Source organism: Toxorhynchites rutilus, chromosome 1, assembly GCF_029784135.1.
Source record: "Toxorhynchites rutilus septentrionalis strain SRP chromosome 1, ASM2978413v1, whole genome shotgun sequence".
Lineage (NCBI taxonomy): Eukaryota > Metazoa > Arthropoda > Insecta > Diptera > Culicidae > Toxorhynchites > Toxorhynchites rutilus.
In genome coordinates, this window is record NC_073744.1 from 118,876,700 (window position 1) to 118,904,450 (window position 27,751).

At 37.4% G+C, this 27,751-nt stretch overlaps 1 non-coding gene across 1 annotated transcript; it reads left to right on the forward strand.

The window, feature by feature from the left end:
* The first annotated feature begins 6,142 nt into the window (after positions 1-6,142).
* On the forward strand, positions 6,143-6,287 carry LOC129763880 (U4 spliceosomal RNA). The gene has a single exon (XR_008741061.1). It is a non-coding gene; the product is annotated as a U4 spliceosomal RNA (small nuclear RNA).
* The last annotated feature ends 21,464 nt before the right edge of the window (positions 6,288-27,751 follow it).

A 27,751-nucleotide genomic window follows, 5' to 3' on the forward strand; every position in this document is an offset into this window, starting at 1 on the left:
ATTTCCTAACAAGAATAAGACAACTATTGAGTGTTTTGGTCGAAAAATTATTCAAGATTACCTTAGCATGGGTTCCCTCTCATTGCTCGATTCCGGGGAATGAGAAAGCGGACTCGCTAGCTAAGGTGGGCGCTTTAGAAGGCACACTTTTTGAAAGGCAAATTGCTTATAATGAATTTTTCCACATTCCTCGTCAGTATACGCTCGTAAGTTGGCAGCGCATGTGGAGTGGTGATGAGTTCGGTCGTTGGTTACACACGATTATCCCTAAGGTCTCGACGAGTGCATGGTTCAAGGGATTGAATGTAGGTCGTGATTTCATTCGCGTGATATCTCGGCTTATGTCCAATCACTACAACCTAAACGCGCATCTCTATCGCATTGGGCTCGCAGCAAACAATCTTTGTGATTGTGGCGATGGCTACCACGACATCGAGCATGTTGTCTGGTCGTGTATCCGGTTCCATGCTGCTCGCTCTCAGCTCTCTAGAGCACTAAGAGCACAAGGCAGACAATCGGATATCCCCGTCCGGGATATCTTAGGTAGCCGTGATCCTGATCTTCTGCTTCATCTATACCTGTTCCTCAGAAACGCCGATATCAACGTTTAATGATGTTTCCTTCGTTATGTCCCCGTTTCATATCCCTCCTATCCGATCGATAAACTTTTACTTAGTCGCGGCAATACATACACACACTCTTTACAGACACACGGGCCAAAGGTTGTGCAGTCCACTGATCATTCAACAAGAGCCAAAGGTTGTACCGCTCATGACAACTCTACACGAACTGATGATTGCGCCGGCTAGTGACCATTCTATCCTGGATTCCTCGAGTCGAGAAAGACGCACCACGCTAGATATGAGGTACAGACTAGGGGGGCGTTGCTGATTAATGGTCAGCTGCATCCCAATAGGAAGTATCCCGTGTCGGGCACACGTACAGAGCATTGGAGACAGCAACATCCTAATTACGAAAACATTTGTAATACTAACCTCGAGCCAACCGCGAGTAATCGGTTACATATTACTAACATAGTTGTAAGCAAACATTGTCGAAATATTGAACTCCCGGCCCCGTTAGGCTGACGCCATATGAGCCTTTATAAAAATATATATTTTGGAAAAAAAAATAACCGCAAGGTTGACGTGGGACTACCTTAGTTTAGCAATCATATGTTTGTATTGATTAAATTTTTGATTGAATGAAAAAATTTCCGAACTCAATTGATTCCAATATATTTCCAATATATCTAAGGTAAATTCATGCATTTATGTTCTTCCTTACAAGTAAATTAAGGTTGTCATCCTTTTACGATTGGTATGATGGCATCTAGGTTTTAAAGTCTTTGTTTGGAGTTTGTGTTAGGGAAACACATTTTAGTCGGAACAAAAATACCCCCAACTTTCATGCATTTGCAATGCAGATTCCCCCAAGGCTGCTTGGTCTTGATGGCTGTGTTGGGGAAACCGCAAATCGAGCCAATCAAAACAAAGCAGCTAGGGCGTTTAGATAACGCTTAACATTTTAAAGTTATCCAATTGTTTCATTAATGAAAAATAACATTTTATTGATTGCGATAGAAGCGTAGAAATATTCCCTATCAATTGATGCAAACGTCTTTCCGATCCAGTAAGAAATGTTCAAGTTATAAATATTCGGAATCTTTCATTTTCTCCTGCATGTTCGTTCTGTGGTTAGGTTTTCATTTTACCCCCCATATACTCCGGTTTAACGTAGTCCCACGTAAAAAAAAATTATATAAATTATAATTAAGTTTTGAGATAATATTTTAATGCTATTTTTTCCTACGTCGAAATGGCAGCGTTTTCAGTTTATTTGCAGCAGCCATGTCGAAAACAATCAAGTAACTATGCACGATGCTTTCTCCGTACTACTAGCCCTACCTGGAAGCGGATAAGTTGAACATCGTGAGGTACTTCGTTTTCGCAGGATATAACTGATCCGACATTTACAACATTTTCTCCCTTCTGGAGAAAAGAAAAAGAGTTGAACTGAAGCCCAGTTCTAGTCTCTGACGGTGCAGCACAAACTGAAAATGAAGACCGAGAGCAATGTGGAATCATCGTTCCGCGCCTTGACCTGGGTGATTGGTGCATCCGGTAAAACGGTTAAAGTACCTGGTGAATAACATCTTTCCGGCCAAACGCGATATCGTGGTCACAATAGATGACAAGACCTACTTGACACTGGACGACAACGTCTGGCAGAGGACCGGGTACTTTACGTCCCCCATCAAGGGTATAAGCGATGACGTCAATTGACGGGAGGATAGTCAGAGGACTATGAAGACATCGGCGTCATAGTTTGATGATTAGGCAAAATTCTGATAACCATTTGCTGCGATAACTTCGATTGATTCGACGTTGGACGAGCATGTAAAAATCGAAACCAAGTCATGAAGTTCATCAAATCAAACAAATTCGCGGTTCGAAAAGTACGTACATAATACACGTACATGTAATAATTTTAGAGGGAAGTGTAGAATAAAATGATCTTTTGACAATTAATCCGTTCACATATTTTGGTAGTCCTAGGCAAAATATCAAATGTAAAAGAAGGGTCATAAAATTTACTTAAAACGAAGAACATAATCTATTACAATGCATGAATTGATCTTACTATATAGATTTCCAGCCTTAGGCTAGTTCATCTCTTGCATTAATCAAGTTTTCGCTTCACTTAACGTTAAAATAAGATTGTTTACGCGGGCAACGAGATCGGGGTGGAGTAGTAGTGATGGATTGAACTCCGATTGGATGAAGAGGCAGATTTGTATTCATTCGTCACGTTAACTAGAATAATCATTTTCTAGAATAGTTCATCAGTCATCCCCGCCCTTTACGATTGAACTTAAACCTAAAAAAATAAATATCATTTGGTAGGTTTATCATACAGTAGATCCCGACTATCCGCGAAACAGTCGGGCTAGCTCACCGCGGATCACGAAAATCGCGGATAACACAACTAATGACTAAAAATGAGGTGCAAACACAAAAAAAAGATTTTTCAGCATAAGTACAATGTTTTATCAATACAGGAATCATTGAACTATCCAGCTGTCAAGTAATGTGAAAGTGACCAAAACAAAAGAACAAAAACTTACCACTCATTGACAAATTTAGGGTAGGTTCATAGAATTACTATGGAAATCGCTTCCGCGGATAAACCGCACCGCGGATCATCCGCTCGCGGATAATGGTGGTTCTACTGTATTTTAAAATTGTTCCAAAAATCTTGTCCAGCATTGAATATATCAGGTTATCCATGATTTTTTGTGGCATTTTGTTCCACACGTACCCGTTTGCACCTTACGAACTGTTCTAAGCAGTCGACCGCTACTGTAGATACATCTGGTGAAGATCCCCCAAAGATTTTCAATAGGGTTTATGTCTGGGCTATAGGCTGGCTACCCCATAACCTGAATGTTTCTATTGGAAAATTATACCGGTGTAATCCTTCTAGGAGATAAAGTAATCATTCATATTGTCCTCTGTGAATCGGACCAAGACACAGTCCAGCAGATATTGGAGATGTCCGGATCCTCGCAGAAATTGAGAAACATATCTCTTCGTTATGGGCAGAAGTATTACCATATTTCAGAATAATCTGTATTTCTACAGATTTTTCAAACGTTTTGGAACCAAGATTCTTTAGTTACAGATTATAGATTTTTTGGATTCCATACAGAATATATAAATGTTATTCAAAGCTTATTTACCACTAGTTGACCCGGCAAACTTCGTTCCACCCACAATTGATTTTCTGATTTAAATAATTTCGAACACTCACGAAATTTCTTTCTTGACATATACACCTGACGCAGATTGAGACACATCAATCTTGATACCGATACCGACGGGTTCAAATTCGTTGCTCCGTTCTTGAGTTAAATCGTGAGGAACGGACACCAAATAATTTTTATTTATATAGATACACTTGTTTTGACGGTTAGACGTTTCCTTGACACGGATTTGAAAATAGGTTTATTCCGTGTTGGGTAAACGCATTGTGTTCTACACATTCAGAGTTATTCTAAGTTAAGAAAATATTGTTGCTCAAACCGTTGAAAATGCTGAATTCGTCTGCAACAGGAAATCCTTCGTTAAACATGACCTAGAGAGGTTGAACTATGACCGTAACCACACAGTGAAATGAACTTTGAAAATGAATGAACACACAGTGAAATGAATAATTGAACAACTCGATAATCCAACCTATTATATTGTTTGAATGAATGACTTGTTCACCCCGCTCCAAATATTCCAGCTTTCAATGTCTACTGGCGCTGCCATACAAATTAAACACAAATTTCTGCACTACTAGAGAATTGATCAAGCAAATGAAACCAAATTAGGCATATAAAGGTTTTAGGGTGCAATAAATGTTTCTATGGTGGTTAGATACTCCTCACCCTCTCTTAAGGGGGCTGCCATACAAATGAAACACAAATTTCTGCATTACTCTATAATAATTCAAGCAAATCAAATCAAATTAGGCATATGAAGGTTTTAGTATGCAATAAATGTTCCTATGGTGATTAGATACTCCATCCGTATCTTCGTATCTTCATACGAATGATACAAAAATTTCTGCATTACTCGAGAATTAATCAAGAAAATGAAATAAACTTTGGCATGTGAAAGTTTTAGGGTGCAATAAATGTTTTTCTGGTGTTTAGATACTCCTCCCCCTTTCGTTCTGCCATACAAATGAAATCCAAATTTCTGCATTACTTGAGAATTAATCAAGCAAATGAAACCAAATAAGGCATATGGAATTATAGGGCGCAATAAATGTTTTCACGGTGGTTAGACACTCCACCCTTCTCTCTAAGGGGCCATTTGTATGTATGCCACTTAGCATACATTTCCGCATAATTCAAGAACTGATCAAACAAACGAAACCAAATTTGGCATGTAGAGGTTTTAGTATGCAATAAATGTTTCTATGGTGGTTCGACATTCCTCCCCCCTCTCTTAGGGTGGGCTGTCATACAAATGAAAAACAAATTTCTGCATAACTCGAAAACTAATCAAGCAAATGGAGCCAAATTTGGCATGTGAAGATTTTAGGGTGCAATAAATGTTTCTATGGTGGTTAGATACTCCTCACCCTCTCTTAAGGGGGACTGTCATACAAATGAAACACAAATTTCTGCATTACTCTATAATTAATCAAGCAAATCAAATCAAATTAGGCATATGAAGGTTTTAGTATGCAATAAATGTTCCTATGGTGATTAGATACTCCATCCGTATCTTCGTATCTTCATACGAATGATACAAAAATTTCTGCATTACTCGAGAATTAATCAAGAAAATGAAATCAACTTTGGCATGTGAAAGTTTTAGGGTGCAATAAATGTTTTTCCGGTGTTTAGATACTCCTCCCCCTTTCGTTCTGCCATACAAATGGAGCCAAATTTGGCATGTGAAGATTTTAGGGGGCACGAAACGTTTCTATGGTGAATGGACACTCCTTCCCCCTCTCTACGGGGAGAAAAGGGGTGGGGTCTGTCTTCATTCTATCATATTTTCTGTATCAAACATTTATTCCATGTAACGGAGAAACATGTTATTTGCAAGTGGTTGAAAAATCTTGAACGAGAATTGTGTCTGAAAATAATCTGATATTATAATGATGAGTTTAGAGAGAAGTACTAGGATTTTTTTAGTAAAAGGTAAACTCAACGGGGTCGATAAGAAGATCAATCAATGAACAATTCTGCGCTTAGTAAGAAAACGTGAATGTTTGAATGTATTGATAACAAAAAAACAAATTTTGGGCGGGACGAAGTTTTCTGGGTCAGCTAGTAGACAATAAACAGAATGTGCGAAAAGTACATAACCTAACAAAAAACAAAACCTAATAAACTGCAAAAAAATGTAAACTTTTCTAAATTATGTATTATTTTGATAAAAGAACGCCCATTGTGATGTAGAAAAAAAAACATTGGATCGAATCTACTACAGGAATAAAAATGTAGGTTTTGACCAATGTTTTTCTTTTGCGATTTTTCGATTTTTAACGTAGAATTACATCTTTCAGAAAGGGTGCCAAATCAGAAAACAGGTCACGTTTTTATGAAATAAAGTTAACGTTAATAACTATTTTCAACAGCTTTGCGCAGTGGCGATATCGTAACCAATGAGGTTTTACCGAGGTGCGATTATTGCTAGTTGAAAAAAAAACTATTTTCACTGTGAACGAATTCCCATGATTTGCATACCAATCGAATGAAATTCTGTAAGATTTATTTGATTTGTTATACATTACAGTTCGCTAATCCCTAAACGGTTTAAATTCATGAACTGGAACTTTCTTTTTTCCCATACATTTGTTCTGCCGATTTGTGTGCTAATCCTACCCGTATTTTGAATGCTTATAACTCGAACATTTCTTAACAATTGACAGGAAATATTTCTACGCGTCTATCACAATTAATAAAAGGTTATTTTTCATGAAATGAACAATAGAATAGCTGTAAAATGTCAAGCGTTATCTAAACGCCCTAACTGCCAAATTTTGATTGGCCCGATTTGCGGTTTCCCCAACACAGACTTTAAAATCGATGTACCTGTGGGAATCCGCTTTGCAAATATACATGCAAGTCGGGGGTATTTTTGTTCCCACCGAGCTGTGTTTCCCTAACACGGACCTCAAAATTAATGTGCCTGGGGGAATCCGCTTTGTCAACTACATGCAAGTCGGGGGTATTTTTTGATGTTGAGTTCTTTTGTACTCGCTTGTCGTTGTGCAGACCGGAATATGTTTCCCTAAAAAGTACTTTTAAACTGAGAAGCCTGGGAAAATAGTCATTTCAGATACTAGAGGTGAATGAACTTTCGCGGTTCGAGAACTACGTAAACATAAGATATGCAATAATTTCAGAAGGAAATATAAAATACAATGACCGTTTGACAAATCTTCCGTTCACATATTTTGGTAGTCCTAGGCATCATATCAAACGTAAAAAAACATTCATCAAATTTATTTGTAACGAACAACATAATCTATTACAAAAATTTCGATGCATTCTAAATAATATACGAAGTAGTAAACAAGTGGATTGTATAATACAATTGCGTAGTTTTACGTCGAAAATATGCTGTCGTGTCCAAGATACATCCCCTTACAATTTTTGTCATTTTCTGGAAAACGAAAGAACGGAAAAAAATATATCGTGATAATTGGGGTTTCTGTAATTTCAACAATCAAAATTATACCAATGAATTTCGTTGAAAAAAATAATTAATCATGTATTATGCATTCTTTCTTTCAACTTCGTCCCCATGAATGTTGTATACAACACAAAATTGTGTGCAGTAATTCGTTCTATCAAACAAATTAGCAAACCCTTTTCGAATGTAAAAATTTTGAAGTAATCAAATGCAAGATTTCATGCATCACTCAAATTTCATGCAAGATTCCATCAAAGCAACGAGGAAAGTGTCACCCATAGAGTGATCGTTCGTTAACACGTTGAGTGCCACGGTCTTAGAGCGACTCTATGGAAATTTTTGAAACGTATTAGGGCCATCGTTTCTTATCGCATTGGAAGTTGTTTTTATTCGAAAGAGAATGCTTACAGGCTTATATGCTTATTTAGTTACCTTTATTATCATATGTTATACTGTCAGTCACCGGTGACTGACGCAGCCTGAACGAAAACTCGGTGTCAGTCAACGTGTTAATTGGGCCGGAAAATCAATACAATTATCGAATTTTTCTCGCTAACTGGACTCAAAAAAAAAGCAATACCTCAAATTGAAGAAGACATTTATTATTGATACATAACTGCTTTGCAACCCAGTTAACGTACGCCCTGTTATGAGTAAGTCCAGTTGAAGATAGTCCAGCTATCGAATGATTTCTGTATATGACGGGGTGACAAACAACATGTTTTCCGGGCTGCAGGGCAATTGTACAGCGAAAAATGATATCAATACTAGGAGGATGGCAGCGATTATCATGCGAGAACTGGTGACCTCCTGAAAAGGGCCGTTTTTTTGGTTGTTGGGTATTGTTTGTTCACTGCACTAGTGTTTACCGAGTGATGATGACAGAAGGATGGTAAAGAGTCGTTGGATGGTGCGTATCAGATAAATGATACCGAAGTGGAACGAGATATGATAAAAACCGCCTTCTGTGATCCAAGACGAGATGCCTCCTGTGTTATGTATGTATGAAATAAAGGAAAAACACCACCAATGTAATATAAGATAATTACCAATACCGAACACAATTATCAATTTTTCTCATCAGTAAAAACTTGTTAAATTATGAAATGGAAAACGTAATTTTCTTCAATAATTTTTATTTCCTGATTGTTTATTCAACCCAATGCGTATTTTAATTGGACTAACAACACCCAATACTATATGTAAAGCAATCACTCTTCCTAATATTTCTCCATTTTATTAAAATTTTCTCGTCGTATAAACTTTCCTTGGGTGAAAATGAACACAACAAAACAAACAGCTTAAGCCAAACGACCCTTTTTTTTTATTTATGAAAATTGAAATAAATAGTTTCTTATATTCAAAAGTTCCCCCTACTTTCATGTATTTGCAATGTCGATTTCCCTCAGGCAGCTTGGTTTTGATGTCTCTGTTAGGGACCCGCCGCATGTGTCGTCAATTTCGACCAATCAGAAGTAGGTATTTCCGTTAGGATAGGGGTTGAGATTTTTCAATTGTTTGATAGTTAGTTTCAGACATATATTATTTTCTTCAATATAAAAAATTGTTATGGAGTTCCGAAATCGATTAACCAAAAAATCTCTTCAATCCATCATGAAATGACTGAGCAATAAGCGTTTGAAATTGGACAGTTTTCACGATGTGCTCGATTTTCGATTTGTACCCCAGTATGTTCCCGAAAGACGTAATCCTACGTCAAAAAAAATGAATAATTTATAGCAACCAGTGCGGAGTTCATAATACGCAATGCCATCTATGCGTCGTAATCCCCAACTATTTCTTTGGGGTCCAGCTCCTCTCAAATAATTGCAAACGAGAAGGGAATATTATGCGAATTTCTTTGCAAGAAATTTTACGGGCGGAAATCAATGGCCACTTGGCATACTGCATACTACGTTTTTTTTAAGTTCGAAAAGTACAAAGAGGTACTTAAGTGAAATATTATTTCTGAAGAAATAAAAGAAGTTTAATTATTTTTATTGTTTATTTATTGTAAATAGATTTTACAAGTTACAGTTACAGTTACAAAGATAGTTCATTATAAAGTTTCGCTATTTTTACGTTGTTTTTGGAGAACAAAGGTAAATTAGAATCCTTCCCAACCTAACCCAACACTGTAATTAAACGTGCGTTTCCGTTGAACAGATTGCCTGTTCAACAGGCAGCATATCCGGGATTCTGGATATCCTATTGACCCGGAATAAACTGAGGATTCTTTATACGCAACGAACGGGCGTGAGTCATCGAGGATCGCCCGACCGGCACTCGGCGTGTTTCGCAGTGGCCCGCAACGTCCGTCCCCATACGCTGCGTTTTTGAGTTTCCTGACCGCGGAATCCTGGTCGGTAGCAACGAGCAACGACGGTGGCTTACCGTCAGCAAATTCAGCTACGACTGTATCCAGCTCATTTTCATCGCACGCTATCAGTCCGGTAAAAACCCTGCGCGCAGGTAGGTGACGAAAGTTAACGCATGGCCATAGCGTAGAAACGTAACGCTACTAAATTTCAAGTTTTATTGAGAGTGTTGGGAAGAGAGAGCTTATGTTGAGAGTTTAGGCTTTGAGTAGGGAAATAGATGAAGATGAAGGGAGAAGGAAATAAATTGTAAAAAGGGATGTAAATGAGTTTTTTTTCACGAAATAATATTTCGTTTAGGTTAATTTTTATTCGGAATCTTTTCTGGTTGATTCCATCTCCTAAAGCTACCTAATCGAATTGGAAAGATTTCTGAAAATTCAGGTATTCGCGGAAATCGGAGTTTTGGGTTCTAGCATTTTTTGCAGGGAAGTTCACATAGGCTTCGTGACCTTTTCCCTTAACCGTGCGTGGTCGTTCGAGGCTAGCTTGACCCTGAGAGACATTCTAATAGTTAGTCGGGCAAATAACACGACAGGTGATCTTCCTTTGGGAGTGGCGCTTAAGCCACCTTAAGCTAAACTCGCGTGTCGGGACTTTGAGCGGTTACAAATTCCTTCTATAATAGATTGAGTAGTAGAACCAATACGACTTGATTGTGATAGTCTGCAAATCGATGCCTTGGAATAAGACTAATAATAAGAATAAGACGATGGAAAGAATTTACAATCCATTAACCGTTATCTATCGATTAACCCTTTCCAGTACAACAGCCTTACTCGTGGGTACTTGAATAATATGGGGCGCCAAACCGCTCAGCAGGCAAGTGAAATCACTTGAAGTGTGACGTATTAAATAATACGGGAAGGGATTAAAATTAAGGCAACTTCATGAGTTAATGCGTATTTTACCTCAAAATATCATGAATTCGTAAGTATTTTTAATTTGTTTTTTGTTTCTTCCCCATAAACTTCATATTCAATGTAATCAATGACGAAATATTTTTTTTGTTTACCAATACACATATACTTCATCTATAATTCCACCCTGTTATGTGTCACACTGATATTCATTAATTATTTTCAGTAGACAGTTCAACTTTCTGCCAGAAGCTAATTTTCTTTTATTGTTCGTTACAAACCGTTTGACGGTTATGAGTACATATAACTAACGGCCCTTTTCAGGGCTACTATTTGGAGTTTCAAAAGAGTTGAACTAACAGATTTCTGAACAATGAAAAGAATTACATTTAAAAAAACAACTGTTTTGAACAATCACAGTCCTACGTCAAACTTCCGTCCATGCCCCTAGGTTCAGACCCTTCTACTTTTTTTAGATCAAAGACACATATTTTATTATGCAAACCCCTAATGGGCAGGTCAAGTTCCTGCTTTATTCCCGAGACATTCAGCTTTCGGCACACATTTCATGTCATGAATTAACAAGGATTCTAATGGTAATTATAGCATTGAAATGTGTATGAATGTTGACATATGTTTATAAATCTCCATTGATTAAATTCCGCTTGATTAGGCTGTTTCGGGTAATGATGGTACAGGCGAACTTCGATACAACGTCACTCGATGTAACGTACACATTCTCCAAGTCCAAAGGAATAATTTTTTGAATATTTTTTTTCTGAAAGAACAATAATTTATCTGTATTTTGATACTAAAGCTTGTTTTGTACCTTTGACCAATTTCTAAATTCAACTGTTTTGTGAGTCCGGATTCTAAAGGAATCAAACTTCAATCAACAGTACGAAGGTAAACATGATGAGAAAGGTTGGCTTCGTCTTCTAGTTGCATTTACTCAAACTTACTCAAACCTTACTCAACAACAACACAATAAAGTAATATAAGGTACGTTTCTGAGTTCTTTATTATGCTTCGCTATAACATACAATTCTATATAACGTACAATTTTGAAAGTAAAATGTAGGTTATATCGAAGTTACCCTGTATTGGACATAAAACACGAAAACCATGTGTATAACGATCCCGTAACAATCATAAAATGCGTTTCCCTTTGTTGTGGCTTCATCTTTTATTGTCACCAATATTGCGCTTATCATAAATGAAAAAATAAATAAATGTAAAGTAAAGCTTTTATAGATGAATATTTTTAAGAAGATTTACGTAGGCATCGAAATATCTTTTGGGGCCGATGTTATAAACAGTATATCACACCAAAAATCCACAGACTTTATTGATCACGCTTACGTGAAAATTGGAAGAGATTTCAAGAAAAAGGAATGAATAACAGACGTGCAACATTATTCTGAATCTAATTCGATTATCGTGAGACAAGATACAAAATCAAAATTAACCTGACTGTAACACCAACGAGGTATGTAAAATATGGACGGAGCATGTTAACGTGTTCTCCAGAATCGTAGACATTAACCGCACGTGTTTCTCTAAACGGTCTGGAAGCTAAAAGTGTCAATCTTTTTTTGCAGGCACGTACACTTTACACATCAATTGGATAAATCCAGCAAGACTGGCTGTGTAATGATGGCAACGAACAAATATCCTTGCTTCGTTTGAACGTCAAAGAGTCGTTTATATTCACACCCCAACGCCTTCGGTTGGAGCTCCTCCTCTCGAATCAATAACATTTACATGTGACAAATGGCTGTCCTTCTTCCCCCGTTGCCCTGACCCATTGCACGGAAAAAGACACATGGCGACCCCATCACAGGGCTTCTTGCAAAACTGCTGACAACGGGTTGGAACTGTGGCAATTTTGGAAGGCTCCACGCCCCTAAGCCGGCAGGCTTCAGCTAGGATCAACGCATCCCGCTGGGCTGCAGAGTATGAATGAGTGTACATATATAATAGCGGTAGCGACAATCAGGCGTGAACGCGGAACGTGCCGCGAAACTCGAATTGGCCCCACCCTCGCGTTACTCGCTTACCCTACACTTATCAGGCGTCACGCAGAGACGTCACACGCGTCCGAAACAGATTTGTTTCATTTTTTTTTCAAAACGACGGCAAATTGCTGCTTCGCGTGATCTTAGTGTCGATCACGGTGACATACCGAAGGAATTGTAGCGTATTTATCATGAAACCGAACAAATACTTGAGCGAACATTTATGTGCAATGTAATTGGTTTGAAAGTCAATTTAGATAACAGAAAAATACAATATTGATTACTTTTTAATCAAACCCATAATTATATCAGATTCTCAATTTATGATTGAGATCAGGTAGAATGTTATCAAGGTGCCCGATTAACACGATTCTGTTTTTAAAACGAAAAATCCTCCTCATAGCCATCTTGAAATAAGTAAATGTTTTTTTCTTTAAAGCTGCAGCTTAAAACTTAAAACGTATGCTCCAGTTAGTACTGCCTTTGTACTCTGCTTTCAGAACGGATTGGAAGAACTCCATAACGAGCCACACTCCAAGATTGTGTTGCGTCCTGTGGTTTTGTCGTTTGTGGTTTCTTCAAATGTTTTATGTCTCTTCAATCGTATCTTTATGACCCAACTAGCCACACGTGCAAACCATGCACACGATAAAATCTAGATTGGGACTTTCACTTTGAATTAATCATAAATAGTTCGACTCGACGCCATAAATCGCTCTAATAAATGAATTAAATATTACGATCATCATTTGTCCGGACAGATCTCTCTCCCGTAGAAGTGAAGCTACTCTTTTTTCGTGTGTAAATATTCAGCTCTTACCACGTTATTACCGCGTGAAGTTGTAATGCAGCCAGCTATCAGTCTTTCCAGACTTGACCCTATGGGGGATAGCTTTTCCGTCGTTAGTCCCAATCTCCCCAAGATGTGGAAGAAAAGAAAGAGCTCGGTGGTAAATGTGGCATGTGCTTCGGGAGTGAAGAGTTAATAAAACTGCACGCAGAAAGTCACATTCGTACGTGGCCCTTGGGAGTGCGGACAAGTGCAAGTCGGGCATTAATAACAGTGCACTACGACTGCAGCTCGACGAAAGGAGACGATAACTCTGTATTTGCATGCAAGATAAACGGTAAGACAATGTCAGTTTGATGCGGAACTCAGTGATACTAGGTGCGGAGGAGACGTTGATATATTAGGATATAATCGTCAAGGGCTAGAATTGCAACATCGGAGAAGGTTCTTCTTATGAATGATGTGATTGATGGAAGAAATGAAAATTAATAAAGTGTCGAATTCAACCAATATATCAATCTGGGGAAAAAAAAATTCGTTATTTTTACGTGATCTTCGAGAACTTTTTAGCATAGACAGAATGAATCGATTTATACAAATATACACCGTTTTGTTCGGTAATTTATTGATATTTCGAAAAAGTTTTTCATATTGCCAAATAGAATAAGTAAAAAAACTTTTTAAGTTAAACGGTTTAATTGTGATTAAACATAATAATGTCCTAAAAGCTAGAAAATAATTTGGCAAGTAGCAGTTAGCAATTATCACACCTCTCCTTCATTAGTCTAGGGCATTGATAAGACTAAAATGAAATCGTGACATTGCATCAAAAACACCGTGATAATTGGGTAATTTGGCATGAATTCATAAAACCCGGGAAGTCGTGGCATGGTTTAATAAATATGGGCTTCAGATTCTGGACTGGTCAGCTTATTTACCAGATCAAAGACCTATCAAGAACCTATGAGGAGTGATCGTACGAATAGTAAATGTAGCTTACAAGCAGTATAAGTGATTTGGAGAGCTTAAACGAGCAGTATCCTCTGCGCAGAACAAGATACACACTACAACATGGCGCAGCTTGGTCGAATCTACCCCGAGTGGGTTATTTGAACTGATTGATAACTAAAGATGACCTACGAATTAGGAACATATTGTAATTCATGTGAAATTGACGTTAATTTTGTGAAGGAGTAAGATTTTTCCATCTGGTTCTATAGATTTGAAACACTGGAATTTTAATTTTTTTTGGATGTCTCGCGCTTGAACAGAACAATAAAGTTCAAATGGCCAGCCTTATGAACAAAGATTGTTATTATATCCTACACTATATACGTCAATTCACCCAAATCCTTACAAATCTCTGGAAACTCAGAGAAAATGAGTGGTTCTATAGTTGTGAAACGCAGTGTAGTAGATGGTCTTCTTCCAATCCCATCAAACACACAGCATAGCATTCCTAGCTTAGTGACCGTTCACGCAGGTTCAACGCTTTTTGACCTCACTCTTTTCCGTTTCCCGCCGTTGAATTAAATAAAAAACATAGGGTTTTGACGATTTGTCATTAGTGATTTTTTCAAGTGTTCGAATCACTTGCAACGTGTTTAGGGTATGTTTGAAAATGTGTTTAAAAATTTCTGGGACCAAAAAAAAAAGTTTGTAAAGGCGATGGTACTGCCAAATATACTTGTTGACGTAACCACCAATACAATTGAGTTAGTTGAATAATCACGCCTGTGAGCAATTCATATAAAATAATCTGTCTATTTTATTAATATTAGGGGGGACCCCGGTGTGGAAAATCGAAACCTAACCGGAAGATATAGGGGGTGAAATGGAAATCTAGGCACTGAACAAGTAGGAAAAAATGCAAGATTTGGAACGCTTATAACTCGAGCATTTCTCAATAGATCGCAAAGGTTTTTGCATCAATTGATAGGAAATATATCTACGCATCTATCATAACGAATTACATTTCATTTTTCTTGATATAAAGAATTGAATAATTGTGAAATATCAAGCATTGTTAAAATGCATTATGTGCCCATTTTTGATTGGTCCATTTTGTGCTCCTCAAATCGTACCGACCAAAACGGGCAACCAGAGCAGCAGCGAAATAGAATGAAGCACGATTGGAAAGGAAAAGGAAAAAAATTAACGAAACATTGGTCGCAGTCTCACACATGCGTAATTCTCGAGCCAGCCAGTCAGCTTAAAAATCCCCGCTCCGCTGCCGTAACGATCATTCTCATTCAAACCGTACACCACATCGGTTCGCATCACAACACATCAACAAACCAACCCAAGCAGCCATGTCTGGACATGGTAAAGGAGGAAAAAGTGAAGGGAAAGGCAAAATCCCACTCAAACCGTGTTGATCTGGAGTTCCCCGCAAGGGTAGCTAGGCCGAGCGCATTAATACCAGTGCACCAGTCCACCTAGCCGGCGTTATATAGTTTCGGCCGCCGAAGTGATCGAGTTAGCTGGCAAAGCTGCTCGCGACGATAAGAAAACCCGCATTCGGAACAGAACACATTCGGTTCGATGGACATCAAGACAACAGGCAGTTGCAGCGAGTGGCGAGTGGCAAACGCAATCGCAAAACGGCATCAGGTAGCAGAAGAAAAAAGTTTGTTTTTTATACAAACTGCTTTGGTGGCAAATCCAGAACAAGGCGGCATCGAGGGCGTTCGAAATGGTTTTTTTTCAAAACCACGAGTACTAAGTTTTCTAAATTGGAACCATTCCATAAAACAAGGCGCTTTTCAGGGCCATTAAACCTTCCAAAAAAGAGTTTAGGAAATACAGTTCAATGCTTTCTAAAACATTATCCAAAATAATAATAAAACACAATTTGTTTTTTTTATAATTTGTTTGTCAGGATCTGATGAGTATGTGAATTTGGCAGTTGTTCTGAGCTTATTGATTTTCACCAATTCTTAAATTGCTTCTAGATTGAAAGTACAGTAATTTACACTTATCTCGACATTTAGCTAATTGGACGGACCTGTAAGGCGACATATTTAGTTGGACATTTTTGTAAACATAGAGTTCGGGGTCCAAATTATGACCCCACATTGAAAGTCGACACTGTACCACTGTCATCGCAAATGTTCAATTACAGGTTAAAATTACCTCCAATCCGATACTGAGTGGTGGTAATGCGACGTGCCATTGAATGTAATTTACTGTAAAATATGTCACAAGCTGGATGGGAAGAAATTTTCCAACTGTGAAAGCTGTGGCGAGTGGCAAATGCAATCGCTAAACAGAAAGGTTTAGTCGAACAAGATGGGGATATCGAGTGATAACAAAACAATAAACTCTTTAGATTGAAAATAATTTTGTGATCCTGAAAAGGACCCTTTTTAGTCTGCATGTGAATCCAACGAGCGAACAAATCGTAATGAATGTATTTTCTTCTTCTTCTTTTTGGCTTTAAGAGGGTTTACACTTTTCAGTTCATTCGCTTCTAGTGAATGTATTTTTTTTTGCCATCGCTCCCTTTTAACGCTCATTCGTTCGTCTCGTTGGATTCGCCCCGCTGGCTGAGTCTGCCGATTTGTCTCTATCCTGTGAGTGTGTACCGCTTGAGTATAAAACACGCGGACCCCAAAAAAATATCTTATTTTCTTTCAAACCGTAAACCCGTGTGATTGTACGGCATCGGCATCGTGGACGTAACAAAGGAGGACAAGTTAAGGGAAAGGCAAAGTCTCACTCGAACCGTGCAGGTCTCCAGTTCCCTGTTGGTCAGATTCACTAATTGCTCCGCAAGGGTAACTAGGTCGAACGGATTGGTGCCGGAGCACCAGTATACCTAACAGCGATTATAGAGTTTCGGCCGTCGGAGTGCTCGAGTTGGCTTGCAAAGCTGCTCACGACAATCAGAAAACCCGCATCAAGAACAGAGCAGCTTCGGTTCGGCGCTCATCAAGGCAACAATTAGTTTCAGTGAGTGGCAAAGTGTTTCTCCGGCACGTCACATTAAATGTAATTTACTGAACAACATGTCACAAGCTGGATGGGAAGAAATTTTCCAACTATGAAAGCTGTGGCGAGTGGCAAATGCAATCGCTAAACAGAAAGGTTTAGTCGAACAAGATGGGGATATCGAGTGATAACAAAACAATAAACTCTTTAGATTGAAAATAATTTTGTGATCCTGAAAAGGACCCTTTTTAGTCTGCATGTGAATCCAACGAGCGAACAAATCGTAATGAATGTATTTTCTTCTTCTTCTTTTTGGCTTTAAGAGGGTTTACACTTTTCAGTTCATTCGCTTCTAGTGAATGTATTTTTTTTTGCCATCGCTCCCTTTTAACGCTCATTCGTTCGTCTCGTTGGATTCGCCCCGCTGGCTGAGTCTGCCGATTTGTCTCTATCCTGTGAGTGTGTACCGCTTGAGTATAAAACACGCGGACCCCAAAAAAATATCTTATTTTCTTTCAAACCGTAAACCCGTGTGATTGTACGGCATCGGCATCGTGGACGTAACAAAGGAGGACAAGTTAAGGGAAAGGCAAAGTCTCACTCGAACCGTGCAGGTCTCCAGTTCCCTGTTGGTCAGATTCACTAATTGCTCCGCAAGGGTAACTAGGTCGAACGGATTGGTGCCGGAGCACCAGTATACCTAACAGCGATTATAGAGTTTCGGCCGTCGGAGTGCTCGAGTTGGCTTGCAAAGCTGCTCACGACAATCAGAAAACCCGCATCAAGAACAGAGCAGCTTCGGTTCGGCGCTCATCAAGGCAACAATTAGTTTCAGTGAGTGGCAAAGTGTTTCTCCGGCACGTCACATTAAATGTAATTTACTGAACAACATGTCACAAGCTGGATGGGAAGAAATTTTCCAACTGTGAAAGCTGTGGCGAGTGGCAAACGCAATAGCTAAACAGGAAGGTTTAACCGAACAAGATGGGAATATCGAAAACACAACACCAAAGGTTCATTTCAGAACCATCAACATATTTATAAAGAGTAAACAGTCAGCTAATCCATTACTTCTAAACAGCGATTTTTCGTAAAAAATAACTTATTTTTAACAAAAATTGCCGTCATTTTGGCAATTTTTTTTAATTTTCAAAAACCCCTATGTATGTTTAGGTATTATCCTAAAATTTCAAAATATTCATTGGAATTCGTTCTGCGACACCCCGATACCACCACTAAGGTATCTGTTTTCAGACAGCATCTACGTATCCAGTTGTCAACAGCATAATAAACATAATTAGTTCACCTTAAACAATAACCAAAATACCCGAACACTTTATTTCCAACATCCGAAAAAAAATCACGAAAATTAAATCTTTTTCGATCTTCCAGGGGTTAAGGGGTCCCCCTTAACAGTCAAAATTTGGCCTTATGTATTTTTGTCCTCAGTTCATGCGAACGGACAGCTGTTTTGTTGAACGTTTGTTCGCGAGCTTAACATGGAACTTGGTTACTACACCCAAACTAGCGTTGCATAAAACATTTCATCTTCGGCAGAAAAAAAAATTGCGCGTGCTGAAGGGTGAAAAGAATAAAAAAAATAATAAAATTTTCAAAAGCTTTAAAATGTTTGTATTTATGGGAGCTGACATCTTATTCTCTCAGACTGAACATCAGCTTGGGATTCTACACAAAAAAAACCCCAAACGATGTCAACGGAGATCGAACCAAGGCAGGTTGGAAGGCAAGGTTGTTTTTCACGGCCACGCTATCCACATAGCCACTGGTGCTGTTGTATAAAGCGTGATAATAGGGTAGAAGATCTACTATCGCAGTAGCACCTATTATGATGATACGAGTGAGGTTGTCATTAGTGTACAAAACACATCTTGTTTTCTGATATGATTTTTAAACATCAGAAATCTCTTCTTTGTCGATTTTGGTACTTGATTCTATGCGAATAATTTGAACTTTTGTTGGAAAAATAAGTTTTTAAATAGTGTGTCCTATTGATGCTTGCTCCTTAGCATTTAGCTAAGGAATATGCGATCAAAAAAATAAGATTTTTATGCTGTGAAGTGGCTGTTTGGATGAAAACACAGTGTAGACGCATACATTTCAACCATCTAGAAGTTGTAATTCAACCAATTCATGCGATTTTATCGAAATAAACATGTATTTTTGTATTACCATAATTGGTACAATTTTACATCCACGTGCCAATTATCGCAATGGAGCAATTCCAAATGAAGTCGACAAAAGACAAAACACAAGTATATAAATATGATTTTCCACAGCATTTGGGAATTTTTTGACTCAAGTGCAGCTTTTGAAAAGGGCGTATCGATTTTAGTAAGAGAAATTTTCGATATTTTATACCTCAGAAGCTATGAGTCGTACCGAAATAGTGTCTTAGAAAAAGTTATAGAGTATTGATATTCAAACTTGAAAAAACATACACTGAGAAAAAAAAATTACTCTTTTTTTTAATTTACGAAAAAAAACTTTATTTGCAATATCTAAACCACATTTTTTAATTTTTTTTCTATTTTTTTTCATATAAAATAGACGCCATGTAGAAAATTTAAAAAATTAAGTACAAGATGGTTAAACTATTTTTGACGAACTTTGTGGAACGTCGAAATTTAATGAATTTTCGAAACTTCGAATTTTTGTTCGTAACCAATCATTTTTAGTCATAAATTATGAATCCTAATGTGATTTAAAACAAAAAAAAACTCTTCATCAATCAGACTGCATTCTCGAGATATTTAAAAATATATTTCTAATTTATTGTTTTTTTTAATAGTAAAAAGGCTCTTTTAATATGTTTGCAATGTTATACCGCCATGCTCAAGAAATTTTATGATTTTGCTTGTAATTTCCAACAACTTTTCCAAATACATCATTATGGTAAAAATATATGTTTAGGAGTTACGTTGAAAAACATTTGAAGCCATGTGGGTTAATACAAAACGTAGCGATAATGTTTTTTCAACGTTTGATCCATTCTGTCGAAAATAAAATCTTATGTGAAAGGGTCAATATCCTTTGTTCATTTCCTGAAGAGAAACGAAAACTGCATCTCAACCCTCACGCCTTTGTGATTCTCCTTTCAGCTGGCAAAAAGGCCTAGCAAGGAGGAGCACGCAGTTATTCTACAACCGGGAATCACTCAACAACAGTCTAATCTAGAGATGAAACGGATATTCCGTATCCTGCCTATGTGGTCAATATTTGGTATCCGGCCGGATACCGAATATAAAAAAAAAACATTAATTTCTCTTTAACAGAAGATACATCATAACCGAAACTTGTAATGCTTGTTAATTCTTTTTTGATTTGTAGTTAATTAAAGATTATCATCCTTGAAGTTCTTTGTTTTTCGAATTTTGAATACTGATAACTGGTTCATGTTCTTTGCATATTGAAATTATGTGGCACACAATCTGTCTGGAAGGCCATGGTTATCGTAAGAGCAAGTCAATTAGCAGAATCGATCAAAGCAAAGGCAAAAATTAGGCAAAAATTGCCGAATAAAGAATAATAAATAATGAGTGTTTATTGAAATTTTCAGAACCTTCAAAACCTTCTGATTTGGGATAAATCACATCATTGAAAAGGTATTCATTAGAAATAGGGAATTTTTATTCTATCAAAACCTTTTTCCTGTACAAAAATGACCTACAGGAGCGTTCTTGGAATCAAATGAATGCTGATTGATAAGGTTAATTAGATTTACTATTGACTTGGTTAATAAAATACTGTGTTAATTTACAAAATTCTAAAAAAAAAAGAAAATCGATTTTTTTTCTTTCCAATATTGTTATCTACTACACCTACACACAAAAAGAAAACTGAGTGAAGAGAGACATTCATACAAGTCTTGGTTCTTATTGGCGAAAAACTATAGTGATCGATTTTCACAATCTTCTCTTGATACCAATTTATTGTCACTCAGGAAGTTTTGTAATGCGAGAAAAAGGTGATATTCACTGGGTGCCAGGTTCGGACTGGACACATTGTTACTTCCCAACCAACTTCCCGGAGTTTCTGGCGAGTCACTATAGACATGTGTGGCCTTGCGTTGTCCTGATGAAACACAACGCCTCTTCTGTTGGTCAATTTTGGCAGTTTCTGACCAATCGCTAGCTTCAATCAGTCCAGTTGTTGATAGTGGAGATCTAAATTTATTATTTGACCATACGGAAGTATCTCATAAAAAATGATTCTCTTCAAGTCCCACCCAACACACAATTAAATCTTTCTGACCGTTAGTTCTGGTTTGGCCACCGTTTGAGCTGCTTCGCCATGCTTTGACCACGATTGTTTTCGTACAATATTCTCGTAAACGACCCATTTTTCACCCTCAGTCGCTTTCCGTTCAAGAAACGGGTTGATTTCATTCCGTTTGTCCAAGGTATCGCAAATAGAAATTCGATCCATAGTGTTTTTGGTGTTAATTGAAGTGGAACCCAAACATCGAGCATCTTTGTGAATTCAGTTCTGCGCAAATGGTTTAAAACTGTTTTATGATCGATATTTAGCTTCTGGGCAATGCTACGGCTAGTATCATGCCGGTCAACTTCGATTTTTTCTGTGAATTTATCGACAATTTCGACGCCAAGTCTGCCTGTGTGAGGTGCATCTTTAACATAAAAAATGCGTGAACGTAATCGAAAAAATCAAAATTGCACGTAATTAGCTGTTAAAGTATCGGCACCATAAACACCATTTACAATATCACCGGCATTACAGTATTCTTCTATTTGTTACACCCTGCAACTCACAACTGAATGGAACAAACAAAAAACAGCAAAAGATGTTTTTTTTATTGTGAAATATCACCATGATATCGAGCATAACCTTGAAATTGTTCGAATGAAGTGATTATCATACCACTTCGTTCAGCCGGCAAAGAGATAGTAACGCTCAAAACCTTACATCTCCAACGTAACCTCCTGTTTTTGAAGATTTTAATTTTCTCACCGGTACAGAAAGCAATCCTATGTCAAAATCCATGCGAAAGCAAGCTTAGTACTGTACGGTTTTCTTTGTGCATATTGTCAGAACGCTTTGTGATGCTTCATTGGAGCTTGAATGATAATACACACATCTATCAATTTAATTCAAGAGCGCGTAGCGTAACCATACCTTTCTGCTGTTTATGAAAAAGTAACAGAGTTGATACCAAAACATGTTTCAACTTAATTCTTTATTTTTAATAACTCCAGGAAGCTTGTTAACGAATAGTTACAGATGTTTGGTTTTCTTTGTTTCATTTTTCGCGACGTATTACATAAGGAATTTATTAAAAGGATTGAGTATATCCTAAATTTACAAATTTCTCAATGAATAAGAAATCCCTACAATATCACAACCATGGAAGAAGCCAATGTCGACGATGCAAGAAAACTTCATTACCTTCAGCTTGAGCAGAAGCTCAACTAATGCTATCAGAAGTTATGGTTGCAACGCAACATTAAAATACAGTATATTGAGCCGGATTTAGAAAGATTGGTAGAAAATAAACAGGTTCACCACCACACTGAATTTATTATGTTTTTTATCTTCACTCCGCGATTTTTTGACGTAGGACTACGTCTAACCGGAAGATATAGGGGGTGAAATGGAAATCCAGGCACTGAACAAGTAGGAAAAAATGCAAGATTTGGAACGCTTATAACTCGAGCATTTCTCAATAGATCGCAAAGGTTTTTGCATCAATTGATAGGAAATATATCTACGCATCTATCATAACGAATAACATTTCATTTTTCTTGAGATAAATAATTGAATAATTGTGAAATATCAAGCATTGTCAAAATGCACTATGTGCCCATTTTTGATTGGTCCATTTTGTGCTCCTCAAATCGTACCGTCCAAAACGGGCAACCAGAACAGCAGCGAAATAGAATGAAGCACGGTTGGAAAGGAAAAAGAAAAAAATGATCGAAACATTGGTCGCAGTCTCACACATGCGTAATTCTCGAGCCAGCCAGTCAGCTTAAAAATCCCCGCTCCGCTGCCGTAACGATCATTCTCATTCAAACCGTACACCACATCGGTTCGCATCACAACACATCGACAAACCAACCCAAGCAGCCATGTCTGGACATGGTAAAGGAGGAAAAGTGAAGGGAAAGGCAAAATCCCGCTCGAACCGTGTTGATCTGGAGTTCCCCGCAAGGGTAGCTAGGCCGAGCGCGTTAGTACCAGTGCACCAGTCCACCTAGCCGGCGTTATATAGTTTCGGCCGCCGAAGTGATCGAGTTGGCTGGTAGAGCTGCTCGCGACGATAAGAAAAACCGCATTCAGAACAGAACACATCAAGACAACAACAGGCAGTTGCAGCGAGTGGCAAACGCAATCGCAAAACGGCATCAGGTAGCAGAAGAAAAAAGTTTGTTCTTTATACAAACTGCTTTGGTGGCAAATCCAGAACAAGGCGGCATCGAGGGCGTTCGATATGGTTTTTTTCAAAACCACGAGTACTAAGTTTTCTAAATTGGAACCATTCCATAAAACAAGGCGCTTTTCAGGGCCATTAAACCTTCCAAAAAAGAGTTTAGGAGATACAGCACAATGCTTTCTAAAACATTATCCAAAATAATAATAAAACACAAATTGATTTTTTCATAATTTGTTTACCAGGATCTGATGAGTATGTGAATTTGGCAGTTGTTCTGAGCTTATTGATAGTTGGGGACTTTCCTGATTATTCAATTTTCACCAATTCTTAAATTGTTTCCAGATTGAAAGTACAGTAATTTACAATTAGTTCGACATTTAGCTAATTGGACGGACATGTAATGCGACTTATTTAGTTGGACATTTTTGTAAACATAGAGATCCAAATTATGACCCCAAATTGAAAGTCGACACTGTACCACTGTCATCGTAAATATTCAATTACAGGTTGAAATCGCCTCCAATGCGACACTGAGTGGCGCTTCGGCACGTCGCATTGAATGTAATTTACTGTAAAATATGTCACAAGCTGGATGGGAAGAAATTTTCCAACTGTGAAAGCTGTGGCGAGTGGCAAATGCAATCGCTAAACAGAAAGGTTTAGCCGAACAAGATGGGGTTATCGAGTGATAACAAAACAATAAACTCTTTAGATTGAAGATAATTTTGTGACCCTGAAAAGGACCCTTTTTAGCCTGCATGTGAATCCAACGAGCGAACAAATCGTAATGAATGTATTTTTTTGCCATCGCTCCCTTTTAACGCTCATTCGTTCGTCTCGTTGGACTCGCCCCTCTGGCTGAGTCTGCCGATTTGTCTCTATCCTGTGAGTGTGTACCGCTAGAGTATAAAACACGCGGACCCCAAAAAAATATCTTATTTTCTTTCAAACCGTAAACCCCTTGAGGTTGTACGGCATCGGCATCGTGGACGTAACAAAGGAGGACAAGTTAAGGGAAAGGCAAAGTCTCACTCGAACCGTGCAGGTCTCCAGTTCCCTGTTGGTCGCATTCACTGATTGCTCCGCAAGGGTAACTAGGCCGAACGGATTGGTGCCGGAGCACCAGTATACCTAACAGCGATTATAGAGTTTCGGCCGTCGGAGTGCTCGAGTTGGCTTGCAAAGCTGCTCACGACAATCGGAAAACCCGCATCAAGAACAGAGCAACTTCGGTTCGGCGCTCATCAAGGCAACAATTAGTTTCAGTGAGTGGCAAAGTGTTTCTCCGGCACGTCGCATTAAATGTAATTTACTGAACCACTTGTCCCAAGCTGGATGGGAAGAAATTTTCCAACTGTGAAAGCTGTGGCGAGTGGCAAACGAAATAGCTAAGCAGGAAGGTATAACCAAACAAGATGGGAAATCGAGTGATAACAAAAACACAACACCAAAGGTTCTTTTCAGAACCATCAACATATTCATAAAGAGTAAACAGTAAACTAATCCATTTTTCAGGTAGATAGGTAGGTATTCACGTATTCAAAATAAAACAATATATTTAAAATATATATTTAACAAAAGCTGTCTCCTTTGTATTGTCCTACGTCACTCCGGTTATGTCCCCGACATTACCCACCCGTCTTTTTTTTTTTTTTAAATTAATTACCTACTCGAGTATTTACAAGTAATTTTTATTTGTGAGTTATTAGTATGAATAATTATTAAGTATACTTGATATTCACCGTATTTTATGTCTGTTTATTTTGTTGAATTCCGTTGAGAAACTAATGTCAAATCACTTACCCCTTCCTAAGGCCGTGGCAACTATATTGCCACCCACAAAACTTATTTTTTCGCAGCTTTTTGTACATTATTTCAATATTTTGCTTAATTAAAGATTTCTAAAGATATCTGGCAATACTCCATTTTTTTAGGGCTGCTAAAAAATTACGATATTAATTTCCGAGTTTTTTTATGTAGAAAACAGAAATTTTAGAGCATCGGCTGCATGCAGTCTTTCCAATGAAATAAATGGAATGGTTTTTTCTCCACTTGAAAAAGACGTGTTACTCTATTGCATAGAATACGTATTCAATATGGAGAAGAAAATTATCATTTTAAAATTAATGTTTTAAAAGTGTGTTCATTCCACTAGAAAGTCTATTATAGTTCTCACTTCATAACAACGGAACACGAATCTGAATGTTTTCAACGCGATGTGACACCATATGATTATATTCTTTAAATGTTGAAAACATGTTGTTCTAAACTTTCCTTTACTAAAAGACATTAGAGGAATTTTATGCCAACTCGACTGGCCATTGACAGCACCATCTTAGATAGTGTTTTGGGGATGTAAAGTCATTGAAAATATCAATTTTTCATTAAATACACGATTTATTTAATTTAGAAAACTGCATGATCTTACACAGTAGATCCTGAATAAAACGTTTCCAGTGAAAAACTTAAACGGATTTAGACATATTTTTTTAGCGGCACTCTAAAATCGCGGTTTGTTTTACATAAAAATCGTCGTACATTTTAAGCCGCTTTAAACAAACGCGTATTCTAGAGCTTGCCATTCAGAATGCATTCAAGGCGTGTTATTTGACATAGCAATCTCAACTAAATACTAATAAAAATGACGCAAGTAATACTACGTTGTGACGGCAAAGTTCCTCTAGGAACGTTGTGCCATTTAAGAAGAAGAAGGGTGGTAATATAATTACCACTGCTTTATAAAGGGTTAACCAATATTGCCACATTTTAATCTGTAAAAAATATTTCTCATCTGTACTTTTTCTTCAAAAAATCTGTACCAAAAATCAGTACCATCGAAAATATTCATTGAAGAGAAAAATCATGAAGCATGAAGAAATATTCATTTAATTACGACAAAATATTATATCTACTTACTAACATAATGTTTACATTTACTTACTTCAAATACTTACTCTACGAAATATGTAACTATTTATTAAGAGTTTTCAGACGCATATTACTCAAAATGGTTATTGCGACATATGTTGTGTTATATATCATTAGACAGGAAATTTATCCAATTTTTTGCTTTAAACATGAACAGTGATTATAGTAAAGTTAATAATTTGACGATTTAATTGGGTATGTTTTCTTTTGATTGCACTATCCACTTGCTTCCTCCCCGTAGCAACGAGCAATCTGTTTGCCTAAATTCGGGCATTAGCTCATAATGTGAGTTGATGCGTAAAATGGATTATTCTCCATTTACCGATAATAGGCATTAATTTTATATTATATTGTATGTTGTCCAATCAATTTGTGCTCAATTCATGTTTTATCGTGTAGGTCTGACTAATAACAATTTGTGTAATTGTGGTCCAGTATGTCATAATATCGAGTATGTTGTTTGGTTATGTGGAAATGCAATAAATGAATTTAAATGACTGCTGATTTAGTAGATCGAAAGGGTATATCCACGTAAATCAGATTATGATAGCTTGAGTAGTCGCAATCTTACAGGGCTATGAAGCTGTTACAAACAAGTAGGGTATGGCTTCAATAGTATTTTTGTGTACATTTTTTAACAGAATGCGGTACCGAATTCTACCACGTTATGTCATCTAACTCGTTTAAAGGATACAAGTACATACAGGAAACGTTTTTTTTTCCAGGGCATCCATTTGATGTATCAAAAGAGAAAAAAAAACAGATTTTGAACAATGAAAAACTCAATTTAAATGCAATTACTACACACAATCACAGTCCTATGTCAAGATCCCGTCCGTGCCCCTGGGCTCAGACCCATCAACTTTTTATTATGAATTTATTTTTCCGTAATGAAATTTATTCTCAGGTGTATGTAATGAAGGATTTCAAGTAATAATACTGACCGAAAAAAAGAGAAAAATTCCACACGCGGAAAAAAATTGTACTTTTTGATGAAAATCTGTAATCTATACCGTACAGAATCTGTACCATCAATAACCAAACAATTTGTACCTTTTCAGATAAATATGTACGTGTGGCAACACTGGGGTTAAATAATGCCTCTTTTTGTTTTTAACGCAAAGAAAAAATGGCTGGATAAATTTAACTTTCAATGGTACATTGTATGACATATATCACAAAAATGATTTTGCATAATATGCGTTCAGAATCTCCCTATTTTTCGTT